At 41.6% G+C, this 19,964-nt stretch overlaps 1 long non-coding RNA gene across 1 annotated transcript in view; it reads left to right on the top strand.

The window, feature by feature from the left end:
* The first annotated feature begins 157 nt into the window (after positions 1–157).
* LOC135364415 (uncharacterized) overlaps positions 158–19,964 on the top strand; it is a 124,682-nt gene continuing 104,875 nt past the window's right edge. Inside the window, exon 1 of the long non-coding RNA XR_010411477.1 lies at positions 158–294. This is a non-coding gene — a long non-coding RNA (uncharacterized LOC135364415). The remainder of the gene's footprint in view (positions 295–19,964) is intronic.

Below are 19,964 nucleotides of genomic sequence, written 5' to 3'. Positions count from 1 at the left end.
CGATCCAGCTCCACCCACGTGGCTCTCCCTCGCAGTTCCGGGTTCTCAGGGAACGTGCGCACCAGCGTGCGTGCGCGTGACCGCCGCAAGCGACGGGCTCGTGAGCGCGCTGCTGCCTGGACCGCGCCTGGGCCTTAGAGGACACCGGTAAGGGCCGAGGAAGGAGGGAAGTGGCCCGTCTTCAGCTCCTGAGCAGCTTCGGCTCTTCCGTTCCCGCAGCGCTGACTATTCGGACCTTTGGGGCAGAACACAAGACGGTCAACCCCTGCTCCGCAGACCTGACTGCGCTCTGAGGTGAGCTGAGAGGCCCCTCCCTGTGAGACTGCGTCAGTGCTGGTGACGTCACGCTCACATGACGTCAGTAGTTCTTGCTCTGACATCTAGCCTGGGCTGGCCTGTGCTTGCCTTGGGCTTGCCTTGGGCCTGCGGGGCGCTGAGCGGTGAGGCTAGTGGCTGGAACTGTGTTCTCTCACGAGGACTCAGTTCTCACAGCTTTTAAACTACTGCCAAGTAAGTAGATTATAGTACCTGATACTGGTAAAGGTTTATATTTTATCCCCATGTCTGATTTTCACCCAATCACGCACTTTGCATCTATTCGCACCTGTATCCTGTGCAAGGCATCTCAGATTCGCGCTAAGGAAACAGCTTCCAAGCAGAGCTCGTCAGCTTGCCCATACTACCCAAACTACTTTAGGCTTCCTTAAAAAGTTCTCCGAAGAAGGATAAATTAATGTAACTCCGGTTAAAGGTTCTGAATTGATGCACTCTGTCATTCAAATTAATTACAAATTCCTTTCACATTTAAGAAGCACCACCATAAACCCAGCTCATAGGTATGCCCACTATGAGACTCTGCCCACTACTTGCTCAGTTAGTTTTTTTCCTTTCTCCTTCCTTGCGCATGATTATTTTACTCTAGTCATACTATTTAATCACGTATGTTCACATGTCTCTTTGCCCTAAGTGGCGAACTCCCTAAGGCAGAATCTAGGGTTCACTCACCTTTATAATCTTTTCATAATGGATAGCACAACGATATTTGTTGAAATGAAGGAACTGTTTGTTTTCATTTTTTTGTCAAACCAGACCTGTTTGGCCGTCACTACCTTTTAATGCAAATCCTATAATCTAATTTTAATGAATATATAGTACATCTGTTCCCTGCTCTCAAAAGTATAATTGGATAAAATCAACCCTGTTAACTGTGATACAAAGGAGAATTTTATATGTTATGAAGGTGAAAAGGGAGGCAGCATTCATATCTTTTTGGAAGAATCAGGGAGGCTTCCAGGAGGAGAATGTGATGGTTTTTAATGAATGAGTAGAAGTTAGTAATCAAAAAAAAAAAGGTAGTACAGGGGCACATGGGTGGCTTAGTCCCGGTTAAGCCATTCTTGGTTTCAGCTCAGGTCATGATCTCAGGGTTGTGAGATCAAGCCCCACAGTGGGCTCTGCGCTCAGCAGGGTGTCTGCTGGAGATTCTCTCTCCCTCTGCCCCCTCCCCGCTTGCTCATAAATAAATAAATCTAAAAAAAAAAAAAGCATAGTACTAACATTAAACCAACAGACAATGAAAAAGGGTTATAAAGCTCATAAACATACCCAAGTAATGTAAGAATTACTAAGATAATAAAGGTGGCATCATAAATCAATGGGGAAAGAAAAACTTAATAGTGAAGGAGACATGATTATGGGGGGAAAAAAACTCCTATGTCCTGCCACAAAAAATAACTACATGGGTAAAAAACAAAACCTTAAACAAACTAGAAAACAAATGCAAGTGAAAATTTAATTGATCTAGGGATAGGAAAGAGCCTTTTAATTATAAAAGAGTTGGAAGAAATTACAAAGGAAGAGATTGACTTGACTATAAAAATGTCAGAAAAACACAATGCCAACATTGTAACATATGTCAGACAGAACTTTAATGTGCTTAACATTTTAAGATCTAGTAATCATAGAAATGCAGATTAAACTTCTATTTTTCACCTATCAGGTTTTTTTGAAAATTTTAAGTGCTGGTAGGTAAACATCTGCAGTGAGTTTGTTCTTAAACATTGCAGATGGAGTGTAACTTGGTATGACCTTTCTGGAAAACATTTGGCAATGTACGTTAAGGTTAAATGAGAGTATATATGTACAGTGTTTAGAACACTAAGACAAGTACATGTTTAGTAAGTATTAGTAGTATCTATCATTATTTTTACTATTGTTTTTATTATCAATAGCATTATCATACCTTTTAATCAGCAGAGCGCCTAGAATAATACCTCGAACTTAGTGGATGTTCATTAAATATTTGATTGGCTAATTCTCCTTGTCATGTAAGAATTTTATAGGAAAAGCCCCTCCCCCTGCCCCTGCCCCTCCCCCTGCTCACATGCACACCCTCTCACTCTCTCTCTAAAATAAATAAATAAAATCTGACGCACCTGGGTGGCGCAGTCAGTTAAGCATCCAACTCGGTTTTGGCTCAGGTCGTGATCTTGGGATCATGGAATCTGAACCCTGCAAGGGACTCTGCTCAGTGCAAAGTCAGCTTGAGACTCCCCCCCCCCACTCTCTCTCTAAATAAATAAGTAAAATCTTTTAAAAAATAAAAGAAAATTTTTAAAGAATTTTATAGGAAAAGATACAGAGTTAATGACATGTCAGCCTGTTAAAACATTAAAGTTATAAAGCAAGAAGTTATCTTGAATGATCATATGGTTCAACCTATAAGAAGGATACTTTGTACAGTAGTAAAAAAATGTTTGTTATTGATGATATGTTAGCTATCTTTTACTGCGTATCAAATAGCCCTAAAACTACACACCAAGGGCACTAGGTGGGTTCAGTCAATAGAGCATGTGACTTTTGATCTTGGGGTGGTGAGTTCAAGCCCCACGTTGGGGTAGAATTTACTTTAAAAAAAAGTATTTGAGGGGGCGCCTGGGTGGCTCATCGTGAAGTGTCTGCCTTCGGCTTGGGTCGTGATCCCAGGGTCCTGGGATCGAGCCCCGCATCGGGCTCCCTGCTCAGCAGGAGGCCTGCTTCTCCCTCTCCCCTCCTCCTGCTTGTAGTCCCTCTCTCACTGTCTCTCTCTCTCTCTGTCAAATAAATAAAATCTTTAAAAAAAAAAGTATTTGGGGGGTGCCTGGGTGGCTCAGTTGGTTAAGTGTCTGCCTTCAGCTCAGGTCATGATCTCAGGGTCCTGGGATCGAGCCCCGCATCGGGCTCCCTGCTCTGCGGGAAGCCTGCTTCTCCCTCTCCCTTTGCCCCTCCCTCTGCTCATGTACATGTACTCTCTCTCTCTCTCTCTCAAATAAATAAATAAGATCTTTAAAAAGAAAGTATTTGGGGAGCCTGGCTGGCTCAGTCAGTGGAGCACGCAACTCTTCATTTCAAGCATCATGAGTTTGAGCCCCCCTTTGGGGTTGGAGATTACTTTAAAAAAAACAAACTTAGTGGCTTAAAACAATAGAAGTCATGTATTATTTCTCAATTTCTGAGTCAGGAATTCAGGTGGGGTTCAGTTGGGCATTTCTGTTTCAGTCTCATGAGGTTGCAGTCAGATGTAGGCTCGGGCTGTGGTCGTCTGAAGACTTATTTGGAGCTGGAGAATCCACTTCCAAGGTGGTTCCCTCCCATGTCTGGCAAGTTGGCTTAGTCTGTTGGCCACATGGGCTTTTCCACAGAACAGCTTGAATATTCCCACAGCATGGCAACTGGCTTATTCTGGAGCAAGTAATCGATCTGAAAGACCGAAGCAGAAGCTGCAGTGCCTTTTATGACACAATCTTGGAACTCACGCATCACGTCAGCCATATTCAGGGCCAGCCTTGATTGAATTTCAGCAGGAGAGTAATGAAGGGCATGTGCTGGGAAGTAAGGATCAGTAGAGGCTGTCCTGGAGGCTGGCTACCACAGATGAGGATGACATTTTCAGCTGGAGCATTGTCTGTCTTCTTAAAAATGTCTAAGGATGGGGCGCCTGGGTGGCTCAGTTGGTTAAGCAACTGCCTTCGGCTCAGGTCATGATCCTGGAGTCCCTGGATCGAGTCCCGCATCGGGCTCTCTGCTCGGCAGAGAGCCTGCTTCTCCCTCTGACCCTTCCCCCTCTCATGTGCTCTCTCTCTCGCATTCTCTCTGTCTCAAATAAATAAATAAAAATCTTAAAAAAAAAAAAATTAAAAAAAAAAAGTCTAAGGATGGAAGCCCTTACATGTTCCTTTATAATATTGCTCAAGAAGTTGTTTCTTGGGGGCACCTGGCTGGCTCAGTCGGAAGAGCATGTGACTCTTGATCTCAGGGTTGTAAGTTGGAGACCCTCATCAGGTGTAGAGATCACTTAAAAAATAAAATCTTAAGGGTCGCCTGGATGGCTCAGTCAGTTAAGTGCCTTCCTTCGGCTCAGGTCATGATCCTGTAGCCCTGGGATCGAGCCTTGCATCATCGTCATCGCCGTCGTCGTCGTCATCATCATCATCATCATCATCATCATCATCATCGGGCTCCCTGCTCAGCAGGGAGTCTGCTTCTCCCTCTTGCTCTGCCCCTCCCTGCTCCTCAGGCTCTCTCTCTCTCTCTCAAATAAATAAATAAAATCTTTTTTAAAAAGTATCTTGGGGCACCTGGGTGGCTCAGTCGGTTGAGCATCTGCCTTCGGCTCAGGTCATAGTCCCGGGGTCCTGGGATCGAGCCCCGCGTCGGGCTCTTGGCTCAGTGGGGAGTCTGCTTCTCCCTCTCCCTCTGCCTGCCGCTCCCCCTGCTTGTGCTCTCTCTCTCTCTCTCTCTGTATCTCTGTGTCTCAAATGAATAAATAAAATCTTTAAAAAAAAAAGTGTCTTGGGGCGCCTGGGTGGCTCAGTCATTAAGCGTCTGCCTTCGGCTCAGATCATGATCCCAGAGTCCTGGGATCAAGCCCCGCATCGGGCTCCCTGCTCGGTGGGAAGCCTGCTTCTCCCTCTCCTACTCTCTCTGCTTGTGTTCCCTCTCTCGCTGTATCTCTCTCTGTCAAATAAATAAATAAAATCTTAAAAAAAAAAAAAGTATCTTAATTTCAGCCATGATCTCTCCTATTAAGTCTAGAAAAACAATTCTGTTTCAAGACAATTAATTTGATACTGCTCTTTACAACTTCTTTGAAAATTTCCCTAGTGACAGTACCAGTGACAAAACCATTTTAGTGGGGCACCTGGGTGGCTCAGTTGTTAAGCGTCTGCCTTCAGCTCAGGTCATGATCCCAGGGTCCTGGGATCAAGCCCCGCATCGGGCTCCCTGCTTGGTGGGAAGCCTGCTTCTCACTCTCCCACTCCCCCAGCTTGTGTTCCCTCTTTCACTGTCTCTCTCTGTCAAATAAATAAAATCTTAAAAAAAAAAAAACCAACATTTTAGTGATAACAACTCATTTTGGGGGCAAAAGAACATTAACAACAGGGCAAGGTGGCGATTCGTTCATTTATTCAAGCATCCATTCTTGTCATTTATCTGATAAAACAGTGGACTAAATTTTACGTGTGGTCAATAGACACATACAGTAACATATACCAGCAATAATTTTACAACTTAATGATTATGCCAGTTAATTATTGCCCAGATTTTATATTATTTGGGCTCACTTCCCTTTTGCTGTTCTATTTTATTGACATAATATTGACATAATAATAAAGCTCATTGATTTAGCACTTACTTTGTGCCAGGTGCTTTACATCTCACTAATCTTCCAACAAACCTTCAGAGGTGTAGTTATCACCCTTTGATTGTGGAGTAATTAAGTAATGTGTCCAAAGTACACACAGTAACTGACAGGGCTGGGATGCAAACCAAGATCTGTGTCTCTTTTCCTTCCGCGAGCCTGGATTATGTTAGTGACTTATCCCCATACATATGCCTCCCACCTGAGAGGTAAGAGACTTCCATATTGTTATTCAGGCATTTTCAAAATTGTTTCTGTAGGTATCTCCCTTACTGTATTGACAGTATGGTTGAAAGGTATGATTTCAGTGAGAAGTCTTTTTCCGTTTAGCAAGAGGAACCAGATGTTTGATATGGAACAACCTTCATTTTCTTTTCAGAATATTTACTAAAAAATACCAGACAATTAGTGATACATTATACAGCTCTTTACCACCTAACTTTCAACTAAATTACCTTCCTTGTTGTATGTAAAAAAAAAAAGTCTGACCAGGGACACCTGGCTGTCTCAGTTGGAAAAGCATGCAACTCTTGATCTCAGGGTTGTGAGTTCGAGCCCCATATTGGGTGGAGAGATTACTTAAAAAAAAAAAAAAAAAAAGTCTGACAAAAAAAAAAACACCACCCCACACACAAAAAAGCACATGCAACCTTTTGTTACAATTAAATCTTCCCTTTTTTTTTCTTTTTTTTTTTTTTAAAGATTTTATTTATTTATTTGACAGAGAGAGACACAGCGAGAGCAGGAACACAAGCAGGGGGAGTGGGAGAGGGAGAAGCAAGCTTCCCGCTGAGCAGGGAGCCCGATGTGGGACTCGATCCCAGGACCCTGGGATCATGACCTGAGCCGAAGGCAGACGCTTAACGACTGAGCCACCCAGGCACCCCCATTTTGTTTTTCTACATATCTATATATAATACGATTTTGAAATCAAGATTAGGAGATTATACAGGGTGATGAGTTGAGAAACTAATCCAAGCTTAAAGAGAGAAAGAATATTTCAGATCTTTTCTCTAAATAACCATTGACTAGTATTGGTATAGCACTGCATTGTCCAATATTTGGTAGCCGTTAGCAATATGTTGCTATTTACATTTAAATGAATTGAAACTAAATAAAATTTGGAATTTGGTTCTTCATTTGCATTAGCCACATTTTAAATGCTCAGTAACCACCCATGGCTCGTGGCTACCATACTGGATGGCACTGATACCAAAATTTCCATCATTATAAAAAGTTCAATGGGACAATGGTGGAAAGAAGCAATATCATAAAGAATTTCATGGATGAAACAAAATAAGCCAAAATGAACGGCAAGGTCTATCATTATTTTAATCCTATTTCATACTTTATTCTTGACAATATTCGCATTTGTGCTTTCTCTTTATGTTTTATATGTGTATATTTCTAAATAAAAAATAATTATAACTAAATTTATTGAGGTCTTAAATGCATTCCAGGAATTGTGCTAAGTGCTTCATGTGAATTAACTCATAAATACTATATTTGTTGTGGAAAATTTGGAAAACATAAAAAAAAGAGAGGGAGAGAGAGAAAACCAACCTTAATCCCCAAACCCAGAGATCATCGTTGTTGACATTTCTGGTGGATGCTGTAGTGTGCTGCTCAGATCCCAGGATATTAGCTGCCAGGAGTGTTGGCTGCTGATGACTCACCGTTGCATTTCTCTCCAAAATTGCCTTCTGTGAAGGAAGCTGCCTCATCCTAGGTCCTGTTCACTCCCTTGGGGCAGCTCAAATCCAATGACCGGTCAGTTGTGGAGGTACAAGGCACAGTCCCTCAATTATAACAATCCGGGACATTCAGCTTTAGAATTTCCCATGGGACCAGTTAAAGCCTCTGTGGCAAGTGCCCTGCAGTTCACCTTCCTCTGCCCACTCCTGCTTCCCTCATAGGTGCTGTTCCTGAGAGGACTCATGAGTAAACCACCTACATGCAAATCCCTGCCTCAGAGTCTGTTTCCTAGAAAACCCAACCTAAGTCATTATTTTCAGAACATGAGTTCCGGTTTTTTTTCTTTTTGCAGATGTCTGTGTCAGTTTTTAAAATCTGTCTAAACTTTTTTCACCCCAACAAATTTGATGTTTTCTTACCTATTGTTTTATATTTTAATTTTTTAGTTGATAACATTTTTATGAATAATTTTGCATACACCTAAGTATCTTTCTGTACAATTTTTTTAAGGTTTTTTTTTTTTTTAAAGCTTTTATCCATTTATTTGACAGAGAGAGAGAGAGAACACAAGCAGGGGGAGCGGGAGAGGGAGAAGCCGGCTCCCCACCGAGCAGGGAGCCCAATGCAGGGCTTGACCCCAGGACCCCGGGGATCATGACCCGAGCCAAAGGCAGACGCTTAACGACTGAACCACCCAGGTGCCCCTAAGTTTTATTTATTTAAATAACCTCTATACAACGTGGGGCTCGAACTCACGACCCCAAGATCAAGAGTCACAAGCTCTTCCGATTGAGCCAGCCAGGCGCCCTTCTGTACCACAATTTTTAACAGCCATGTGGAATTCATATGGCACATCATAGTCAGTTAATCTTGTATTTGCAGATATTTTGGTGTTTCCTGGTTTTCACTGTGGCAGACCCTAGAACTCAGCAGGCCAACACCCATTCCCAATTTTCCTCCTACTTGCCTGCCTTTAGGATAGGAAAACCAAATATTCCCATATATTTTGTTTTCCTCATCTTACTTACACCTAGGGCTGGTATCAGTTCCAACCATCAGGAAGTAAGCTGAAGATTACTGAGGTTGAGGCGGAAGTTTCAGGAAAGGGAGGTATACATGAATTGCCTTCCAAATAAAATGGGACAGCCAAAATTGGTACCATTTCTTGCTTATTCTTTCTGCTTTGTGAGCAGTGAGACGTCTAGGGTTGTAGTAGCCATCTTTCATCCATGAGGGAAAAGTCAAGAAAATTCAAGGCTTTTGACCTTGAGAAAATTGAGCATTTAAACCAATGCCAGCAATGACCTATCTTTGGATTTCTTGTTATGATGAGAAAGATAACTTTTTTTAACCTACTTGTGTTTGGATTTTCTGTTAATTACAGCTAAAATCATTTATAAACGTCCCTGTTCCTGACATTCATGATAGAAGTAATGCAGTGATGAACATTGTGGGTAAATACTTGAATAGCAACAACTTAACATAAAAATCAGGAAGAGAATTAGGACCATGCATTTACAACATTTCTTCTCCTTGACCATACGCAGCTCTGTCCTTAACCTTCCCACTTTCTTTTTGTGAAGACCAGAAAAATAGCATACATAGACTTCCTAAATTTTTCCAAAAGACAATAGTATTTGGGAGAGGAAATAGACCTTTTGTACACCAGAAACTTATCTCTTCAAATAGGATATTTTAGCAAATACACTATGCCATGGTGTTCCAATCCACTAATACAGAATCAGCAAGGTTTTTTGGAGCAAGTATTATGTGAACTGGAGTGTATTTTAGACTGAGTCATGAATTAACTCTCCATATATTTGAGTGGAAATCATTAATATCTTTAGAGTTAGGATATTTTATCCTCTCAGAATAAACATGGAGAATCAAAGAAGCTGAACTAAACTACCATTTGAAGTAAAAAGAGCAGTGTTAAATTGCAAAATAGATATTGAAATTGTGTTTGATTTCAGCTTTCTAGTGTCAGGCACTTGACAGTGCAAAACCTGAATCCGGTGAGTCTATTTCCATGACTCCCACTTACACAGTCTTGAGGCTGTTTCTAATTCTGCAGTCCCAGAAACCTCAAGTTGGCTGGTTCTAGTTCAAAGTAAAGGCATGGGGATGCTTTTTTGATATCGTAGTGAATCAGAGTATCTAGGAGCTGAAGTGTCGCAAGTTAAAGATGTCCTGGCTCATTCCTATTAGTGTCTTTAGGAGGGACGATAGCTCCAGATCTGACCAGACTGCTTGCAAGTTGCTCCAGACTACATTGCCATTGATGAGCATAGACTAAAACTGAACTGGCATAAGCAACAGAGTGAAAAAGCAACCTAAGGAAATCATACATCTGATAAGGGTGTGATATCCACAGTATATAAAGAAGTCCTATGGCACAGCAACAAAAAACATATATCCCAATTTTATTTTTTCCTTTTTTTAATTTTAGGTAGGCTCCACACCCAACATGGGGCTTGAACTCATGACCTTGAGATCGAGTCGCATACTCTGAGCCAGCCAGGTGCCCCATATATCCCAGTTTCAAAATGGACAAAGAAGATACACAAATGGGCAACAAGCATATGAAATGATGCTCAGGGACACCTGGGTGGCTCCGTTGGTTAAGCATCTGCCTTCTGCTCAGGTCATGGTCTCAGGGTCCTAGGATCAAGTCCTGCATCTGGCTCCTTGCTCAGTGGGGAGCCCGCTTCTCCATCTCCCTCTGCTGCTCCCCCTGCTTGTGCTCTCTGTCTCTGTCTCTCTCTCTCTGACAAATAAAATCTTTAAAAGAAAACAAAAACGATGCTCAGGGGCACCTGGGTGGCTCAGTCGTTAAGAGTCTGCCTTTGGCTCAGGTCATGATTCCAGGGTCCTGGGATCGAGCCCTAGATTGGGCTCCCTGCTCAGCGGGAAGCCTGCTTCTCCCTCTCCCATTCCTCCTGCTTGTGTTCCCTCTCTCGCTATGTCTTTCTCTGTCAAATAAATAAATAAAAATCTTTAAAAAAAATTTTTTTTAAAAAAGAAACGATGCTCAATGTCACAATCGTTAGGGAAGTGCAAATCAAAACCACAGTGAAATATCACCTCCTACTCATTAGGATAGCTACTATCAAAAAATCAGAAAATAACAGGTGTTAACAAGGATGTGGAGAAATTGGAACCCTTTTGCATTGCTGGTAGGAATGTAAAGTAGTGCAGCCCCTATGGAAAACAGTGTGGAGGGATTTAGAATTAGTATATGACCCAGCAATCCCACTTCTGGGTGTACATCCAAAAGAATTGAAAGCAAGATCTTGAAGAGACTTACATACCCATGTTTATAACAGCACTATACACAATAGCCAAGAGGTGGGGGCAACCCAATTGTCCATAAACAGAGGAATGGATAAACAAAATGTGTCATATCCATACAATGGAATATTATTCAGCCTTACAAAGGAAGGAAGGAAATCCTGTCACATGCTACAGCATGGATTTTGAGGATGTTATGCTAGGAGAAATGAGCTTGTCACAGAAAATCAAATCCCGTGTGATTCCACTTACATGAGGTATCCAGAGTAGTCAAATTGATAGAGACAGAGTAGAATGGTGGTTGCCAGGGGCCAGGAGAGAAGGGGAAAGGGAGAGGGAATGGGGAAGGACTATGTAAGAAGTGTAGAGTTTCAGTTTTGCAAAATGAAAATGTTCTGGAGATGGCTGCACAACAATGTAAATATACTTAGCACTGAGGAGGGGAAGGAAGGGGAGGTGAAGATCATGGGTGGCCCACACGCTGAAAATATTTACTCTCTTGGCCCATTACAGAAGAAGTTTACTAACCCCCGCGAGCTATATTATTCATGGCCCGTTTTACATTTTTGTGTTTTGTTGATGTTAGGTGCAAGAAATAGGAACCACTCACACCATTTTAAGCAAAAAGGGATTTAATACAGGAAATCAGGAGCTTAGCAAATCATTGGATAGGGTGGTTGTGTCCCTTAGGGGGTCTCCAGGAATGATTCCTAGGACAAGACTGATGTTCTGGCCTACTGGGGGAGCTGCTACCTCTGCAATAATCAGAAAGGTGGCAATCATTGGACTCCATTGGTACTGTAGAGTTCAAAGACATGCCACTGTAGCTGTGATCCAACGTCAGGAAGCACTGCTGCCCCTCTGATGACCTCTTAACACCCAGGGAGTTAGTACCTAGACACTGAAATAATGCCACAGGAAAGCCCGCTGGGCCCACCGGTGAGTTTGCAGCAGAAACAAAGCTCCAACCTTGGATCCACCTTTCAAGTGCTTCTAATTGGCAAAAGCAGAACCCTCGCTGCGGGGAGATGGGGGAAATGCGGTTTTTCCTTCTTTAGCCCCTGCAGGATCTGAAAACACACCTAGAGGTTTGAAGTGGATGCCGAGAGCCAGTTCAGAGCACCCACCACAGCTGGTTTGTGGCTTCAGGCTCTTTCCATCTCTTCTCATCTTTGGCCAACACCTTATTCTGTTATTTGAGAAACCTTCTCTGACACTCCCTTCCCTACCTCCACCATTACCAGATAGGATGCCCTTTGGTGAGCCTCCGTAGCTCTAAGCTCTACCTCTGCCATTCGTGGGCCACTCCGCATCGTAATAGCCTGCTTTCTTCCTCCACTAGATTGCAAGCTCCTTGAAAGCGCCAACTCAGTCTTACTCATTCTTGTGTAAGTAATTGGCGTATACTTGTTCAGAATAACCGTTTCCGGGTTATAACATCGCAAATAGCATCTCTTCTCCTGTTTTTGTCATTCCATATTCTTGTGTGCTGATATCTGTATACAGTGAAAGTTCAGTACATGTGAACGTTCTAGCTTTCATTTGGGCTGAGCAAAGAGAAATTCCACCAAGGCTGTATGTGTGTGTATTCTTATTTGACTCTGTATACTTCTGTAGGTTAATAAATACTATGGAACAGCTAATGTTTGAACAGTTTCAACATATGTGTTTAAGTATATACACTCAAGTGAGTGTATGTATATTCCTCACAACTATCCTATTAGGTAGACACTATTTTTATTCCCATTTTATAGATGAAGAAACTGGGGTTCAGGCCAGGTAAGTAGGTTACCTACAGTTACACCAAGTGGCAGAACTGGGACTCCCATCAGGGTCTGGCTAATACCAAAATCTGTACTCTTAGCGATGATGATGATGATGGGGGGGGGTTGGTGATTGTGACCATGGTGGCAGCTGATGGTTCCAGACATTGTGTTATAGGCATTTTAAAATTTTATTTAGGGGTGCCTGGGTGGCTCAGTTGTTAAGCATCTGCCTTCGGCTCAGGTCATGGTCCTAGGGTCCTGGAATCGAGCCCTGCTCAGGCTCCCTGCTTGGCGGGAAGCGTGCTTCTCCCTCTCCCACTCCCCCTGCTTGTGTTCCCTCTCTCGCTCTGTCTCTCTCTGTTAAATAAATAAATAAAATCTTTAAAAAAATAAAATTTTATTTATTTGTTTTTAGAGAGAGAGCAAGCGTGAGGGGGGGAAGGGGCAGAAGGAAAGAATCTCAAGCTGACTCTCCACCAACTGCAGAGCTCGACACAAGGCTCAATCCCATGACCCTCAGATCATGACCTGAGCCGAAATCAGGAGTTGGACACTCACTTGAGTGAGCCACCCAGGCGTCTCTGTGCTAGGCATTTTACATGTGTTATCTTTTTTTTTTTTTAAGATTTTATTTTTTATTTGACAGAGAGAGATACAGCAAGAGAGGGAACACAAGCAGGGGGAGTGGGAGAGGGAGAAGCAGGCTTCCCGCTGAGCAGGGAGCCTGATGTGGGGCTCGATCCCAGGACCCTGGGATCATGACCTGAGCCAAAGGCAGATGCTTAACGACTGAGCCACCCAGGCGCCCCCAGAGATAAGATTCTTATCCTTAAAGCAAAGTTCTGGTTACTGCCTACGCATCTCCTCCTGTGACTGAATAGAGAAAGGTGTTTTTTTAGGAAAATTGTGCTGGGTGCCTAATTCCTGGCCTGTAGATAATGCCAGATATGGTAGGGTGTTTTCTACAGGGAGCCCGTTTTTATTCGTCACCCTATCTCTTACAGGACAATCAGAAACTCACAAATCATTCCATAGCTTTTCTGAATCTTTGAGGAATTACTTATTAGAAAATGAAGTTAAAAAAAAAAAAGAAGAACTAGAATTCTCCCAAACCCATGACTGGCTTATGCACAATGCAAAATGATTCTGAAACTTTGACTTTATATCTGTCCTTTGGAGAGTCTCAAGAAAAACAGTACCTTAAATACAGATCAAATGGGAGACTTAAGCCAAAAAGCATGTGAACAGGGAAAGATAAGAAGTAACTTTTAAAATAGTTATTTTTAGCTGCTATTTTACATTCTAGGGGAATAGCAAAATTCACTTCTTGGGTAAATGGAGCTTTTGCTTGCGAAGGAAAATAAAAGGTTGGCCTTTTGGGGTGGTCAGTTCATATGGAAGGAGGTTTGACAATGAGAATTACATTGCTCAGAATAATATAATTTCAGAGATTGAACCTGAAAGCAAGAATTTGTCTTTGGAATTCTTTAGCAGTAGCTTCCTGTTGATAAAGCCCAAATTTGGCCAGTTTGGTGGGTCAGCCACGGAGGCATGATTATCATAATGCTGTCACGCTCTCTGGGACAAACTGAGCAGGACTTCATTTTCTGCTCGGGAAAGAGATGGAGAAGGAAGTCTGAGCAAAATGGCAGCAAGCAGGCCCTGAGCAGAAAAAAACAGTGAGAAATTCCCTGTGTTGAAAATGGCCAAAGAACTTTTTAGGTACTTATATTTCCTGTCCTATGCTGTATTATACTACCTCCTCTGTTATTCCCTGACTTTCATTAAAAATCTGTTGTAAACAATCACATGTATATAATGGTGCTTGGGGAATAAATGAGGAGGGGACGGTGGTCACAGCTAGGATGAAGTGGGACACAGAGAAGACAAGTAAGATGTGATCAAGAATTCTTTCTTAACCTTGGGGAATATACCTGATATTAACAGATTGGATGAATTTAGAAACCTGGGGCACTTGAGGTCATTCCAAACAATAAAGCCTGATCCCAAAGCAGGGGAAAAACTCCCAAACTGTGCAGGGTCCGCGCAGATGGGTCCACGTGCTTTTGGTTCGGTTTTCTTCAAGGAAAGAATATAGACTTGAAAGAAAGATTCAAATATAGAGAATCCATAGAGAAAATTGGAGACCACCATTAAGAACTATTCATCCGACTGGAGAAACTACATATTTAAAAACAATAATAACAACAAATAGAACTCTCTAACCAGTTCAGATGTGGATCTGTGCATTCTTAGTAACTGTCACCATGGTAGCAAGGCAGTTGACAAGGGCGCCTTCTTAGCACAGGACATCCAAAGGGGAGAGAGAACAGCTAATCATGTACTGTCTTGTACCTTCTTTATTTAATTGTGCTGACCCTGTATTCCTGACTATTAGCCTCTGACACTTCTCTCCCTAATAGCGTCAAGCACAATGCTAGGAATATATTAGGCACTCAAACATATACACTGATTGGCTGAATTAAATGAAAGCTGTTTCTGCTATGTCTTCCTTTCCAGTTTATAGAGAGTGTCAACCGGCCAGAATTTTGATTTTTTTAAATGGCTCCTGCATTTGTCTGGGGGATCAAAACTAGGCCGTTTTCTTGATTGCACTGGCCCAACATGGATTTCAGGTTGAGGGAGTGAAAGGACAGTGATTGGGTATTCTCAGATACTGAATTATTGGAAGACTAACACGGGAGTGGTAAGTAGGACAGTATAGGTAGAAACGTGAGGCCTTTCAAGGCCCGGAAGCTTTGCGTAGGACTTGCATGCAGCGCTGTTTCCTGAGTACAAACACAACTTTGACAGCGGTTCCTGCGGTATTTAATATGAGGCCTGGGTGAATACCCCGAGGACAAGGAGTTCCACCATTCTGGCTTCAAACTGAGAAAGCTTTTTTAGCCCCTAACCCCACTTACACCCAATTCACGCTCAGCCTGGGAAGTCTTATTATAGTCCCTTGAACTAATGATAATCTTTTACTCTAGTCTTTTCTCTTAATACATTCTTACATTGCATTTTCATTGTCATCTGTATAATTGCTCTGCATTTCAGTTACTTCCATTTCTATTCTTAACGTTTTGTTATTTCACATTTTCTTTTAAAAGTATTTAAACGTAGGGCACCTGGGTGGCTCAGATGTTTAAGCGTCTGCCTTCGGCTCAGGTCATGATCCCAGGGTCCTGGGATCAAGTCCCACATCGGGCTCCCCGCTCAGCGGGGAGCCTGCTTCTCCCTCTGACCCTCTCCCCTCTCATGCTGTTTCTCTCTCGCTTGCTCTCTAAAAAATAAATAAAATCTTTAAAAAAAAAAAAAGTATTTAAACGTAGACACACCCTCTTTATTTTAATAGCCAGCATGCCCATGTTTGCTGCTTTAAGATCTGCATTCCTACAGTTTCAACGGATCTTCAAAGTGTGCCTACCTTCAGTTTACAGACTGATATTCTAATCACGTTCAAGACTGAAATCAGCTGCGGGCGCCTGGGTGGCTCAGTTGGTTAAGCGACTGCCTTCGGCTCAGGTCATGATCCTGGAGTCCCGGGATCGAGTCCCACATCAGGCTCCCTGCTCGGCAGGGAGTCTGCTTCTCCCTCTGACCCTCCTCCCTCTCATGCTCTCTGTCTCTCATTCTCTCTCTCGCAAATAAATAAAATCTTAAAAAAAAAAAAAAAAAAGACTGAAATCAGCTGCAAGAATTTGTCTTTGGAATTCTTTAGCAGTAGCTTCCTGTTGATAAAGCCCAAATTTGGCCAGTTTGGTGGGTCAGCCATGGAGGCATGATTATCATAATGCTGTCACCCTCTCTGGGACAAACAGCAGGACCAGCCTCATATGCAAAAGCTACAGCAGTGACTACCCCCAGAGAGGAACAGGTTAAATCCTTCCAAACCTGCTAAGGAATTTGACCTAGTTCTTTGAAACTAGAGTGTAACTTGAAAGTATAATTGGTCGCAAATGTGTTTCTTTCTTCCTCAAAATTACTTTTGAATTCCTGTGAGACCGAGAGAAAGGCATATCTCTTTACATAGATTCAGACCACCACCGTTGATAACTGGACTAATTCCCTATGAAATTTGGGGAGCAGACAAATAACGTGACTTCATTTTGTCAAAGGAATGGTTAGGCCTCTAGTTGTGAAAGTCAACAAATACACAGTTGATGTGGTTATAGCATTCAAATCTATCGATTTTTTTTTTTGCCAATGGGTTTAGCGCAATGGTAGGCACAGGTGCTCAGTGAATGTTTGTTGAATGAGTGGATGAATGAATGAGTGAATGAATGAATGAAAAGCTCTTCATACTCTGACTCCTACCTACTTTTCCAGTTGTATTTGTATTTCCTACTGTCTTCCTTCTAAAAAATAGAGAGAGAGAGAGAGAGAGAGAGAGAGAGAAAGAGAGGCGCCTGGGTGGCTCAGTTGGTTAAGCATCTGCCTTCAGCTCAGGTTATGATCCAGGATCCTGGGATCAAGTCCTGCATTGGGCTCCTTGCTCACGGGGAGCCTGTTTCTCCCTCTCCCTCTGCCCCTCCCCCCAGCTTGTGTGCTCTTTCTCTCTCTGTGTGTCAAATAAATAAAATCTTTAAAAAATAAATAAATAAAATAAAAAATACATATATATAGTAGTTTATACTCTGGCAAAATAGCCATTCTGTTTGCCAAAAACCTCTCCTGCTTTCCCACTTCTGTGCTTTGTTGTTGCGGTACCACCACCTAGAATGCTCTTCTCTCATATCCCAGACTATGCAAATGTTACTGTTTCTCATCTCAAATGCTGCTTCCTTCATGAGAATTTTATTGATTATTTCAATAAGAGAAAAGCCTTTTCTCCTGATAACTCACAAAACTTCGAACCTCCTGGTCATTTATTATCAACCACCTTATGTTATAATTATTTCTGTGGTTAACCTATTCCCCCTGCTATATAGTAAGCTTCTCGAAGATGGGCACTGGGTCTTCTTATTCTTTACAGTGACTAGCACATAGTTGATACTCAGTAACTAGTTGCTGAAATAATTATGGTAATTAATTTTTCTAATGCTATACTATGAACTCCAACAAATTTTTTTAATTTATTTTTTAAAATTTTATTATGTTATGTTAGTCACCATACAGTACATCATTTGTTTTTGATGTGGCGATCCACAATCCATTGTTTTTGTATAACATCCAGTGCTCCATGCAGTACGTGCCCTCCTTAAAACCCATCACTGGGCTAACCAATCCCCCCTCCCCCCTCCCCTCTAAAACCCTGTTTGTTTCTCAGAGTCCATAGTCTCTCATGGTTCATCTCTCCCTCCAATTCCCCCCCCCCCATTTTTCCCTTCCTTCTCCTAATGTCCTCCATGTTATTCCTTATGTTCCACAAATAAGTGAAACCATATGATGATAATTGACTTTCTCTGCTTGACTTTGAACTCCAACAAATTTTTAAATCATTTTTCTTAATAAAATAAAAATGTTGTTTTCATATATTAACATTATTTGAGCTCCAGAACTAGATTGGAACTGTATCTTTGTCAACATTTTCTTTCTAGTCAATTCTGTAGGAGATTGGAGCATTCATTTAGACTCTTCCTTTGTGTTTTAAATGATCATGGACTTATTTGGTTCTTTTAGTGACACCATTAGCATCATTAAAATTCATATCTTCTCTTCAAAGAAGATCTTTTGAGTATTTTTTCCTTAAGTATGTATATATCATTGAATTCTTAGCTCCTCCCATAATTCATTCCTTCGTTCTTGCCTACATTACTAAAAGGTGGCAGTTCCATCCATTCATCCATTTGAGTACAAGACAAAAGTCTTCGTAGAGTCTTGGGGCTGTACTTTCTGCATAATATTAAATGTTTTTTTCTACAGATGACCTCTTCTTGACACATAATGATAAAACCAAAGATTCTCTTCCTTTTTTTTTTTTAAATTAGCTATCACCACCTGCAAGGCATAGAGAGAGAGGAAATGGAACACAAATTATCTAAGAATTGAGCCTGGAAATCATTTGAGAAACTAACCTCTTGAAAGCAGAAACCCGGGCACCTGGGTGGCTCAGTCGTTAAGCGCCTGCCTTCGGCTCAGGTCATGATCCCAGGGTCCTGGGATCAAGCCCCGCATCGGGCTCCCTGCTCCGCGGGGAGCCTGCTTCTCCCTCTGCCTCTGTCTCTCTGTCTCTCATGAATAAATAAATAAAATCTTAAAAAAAAAAAAAAGAAAGCAGAAACCCTGCTATGTGCTTTGTTTCCTAAAATTTTTAGTCTTCCTGAAGAAGGTTTGTAATATCTCACTTGGGAGATTCTAAGAATTTAAGAGAAGTGGATAAGATTGTCCTTTACAAAATTTGGGACAGTCTTTATTCTGACCAGCACATGGGTAGCAGTCCTGGGTTACAACTTTCCTCGGCTCTTAAAAGCATTATTCCTAAAATAAGTGCTCCTCCAGTCAAGCTTTCACCAGTATTTTATTTTACTTTTTTTTTTTTTTAAGATTTTATTCTTAAGTAATCTCTGCACCCAACATCAAGATCAAGAGTCACATGCTCCACCGACTGAGGCAGGCAAGCTCCCCTTTTTAAAAAAAAAATTTTTTTTTTTTTAAGTAAGAAGAAAAATTTAGATTGAAGAATTACAGCTAACTAGCCAGCTGGTCTACAAAAAGAGAAATAGACAAAATGATTGCTTCCTTGAGAAGCTTGGCTGGGGCCAAGTGAAGGTCTTCACAGCCTAGTGTCTATGCAAGAACCCAATACTGGAAATAACATGAGTCTGAGTGTATCTGAGCATGTGGGTTGAGTTCCTGGCTTTAATTACAAACCACCAGGTCAACAGGAGTTTATCATTGCTTACATCACACATCTATAAGACATCTAGACCCCCTCACCCCCAAGTATCAACAACAAAGGTCCATCTGACTACAGTCATCTTCCAGCTCTTCTAAATTCAATTTTCCAAGTTTAAATAGCTGAATCCACTAGTAGGCATCTGAGAGGTACCAGTTTATCTGGTATCTATCCTAGAGCTAGCAAACCTGCAGGACCAAGGAGTCTGTAGCCTGTTAATATTTATTCTTTAACAGCTTTATTGAGATATCATTCACATACCATCAGTTCCCCCTTTTAAAGTGTACAATTCATTGGTTTTTAGTATATTTACGGAGTTGTGCTCCCATCACCACAATTAATTTTGTAACAGTGTCATCATACCCCCCAAATCCCACACCCATAAGCAGTCACTTCCCCTGTCCCTTCTAACTGTAAGTAATCACTAATCTACTTTTTTTCTTTATAGATTTACCTATTCTGACATTTCATGTAAGTGAAATCATATAATATGTGGTCCTTTAGGACTGGTCTCCTTCACTTTGCATGTTTTTAGGATTCAGCCATATTGTAGCACATCAGTACTTCATTTCTTTTTATTACCAAATAATTTATTTTATGGATGAGTACACTTTGGTTATGAGTATGCTGCCATAAACATTTGTATATGATATTTTGTGTGGATATATGTTTTCATTTCTCTTGGGTATAT

This window comes from Mirounga angustirostris, unplaced genomic scaffold (assembly GCF_029215605.1).
Source record: "Mirounga angustirostris isolate CCGP_5_RB_7025 unplaced genomic scaffold, mMirAng1.0.hap1 SCAF_5, whole genome shotgun sequence".
Lineage (NCBI taxonomy): Eukaryota > Metazoa > Chordata > Mammalia > Carnivora > Phocidae > Mirounga > Mirounga angustirostris.
This window is presented reverse-complemented; position numbering and strand designations above follow the sequence as displayed.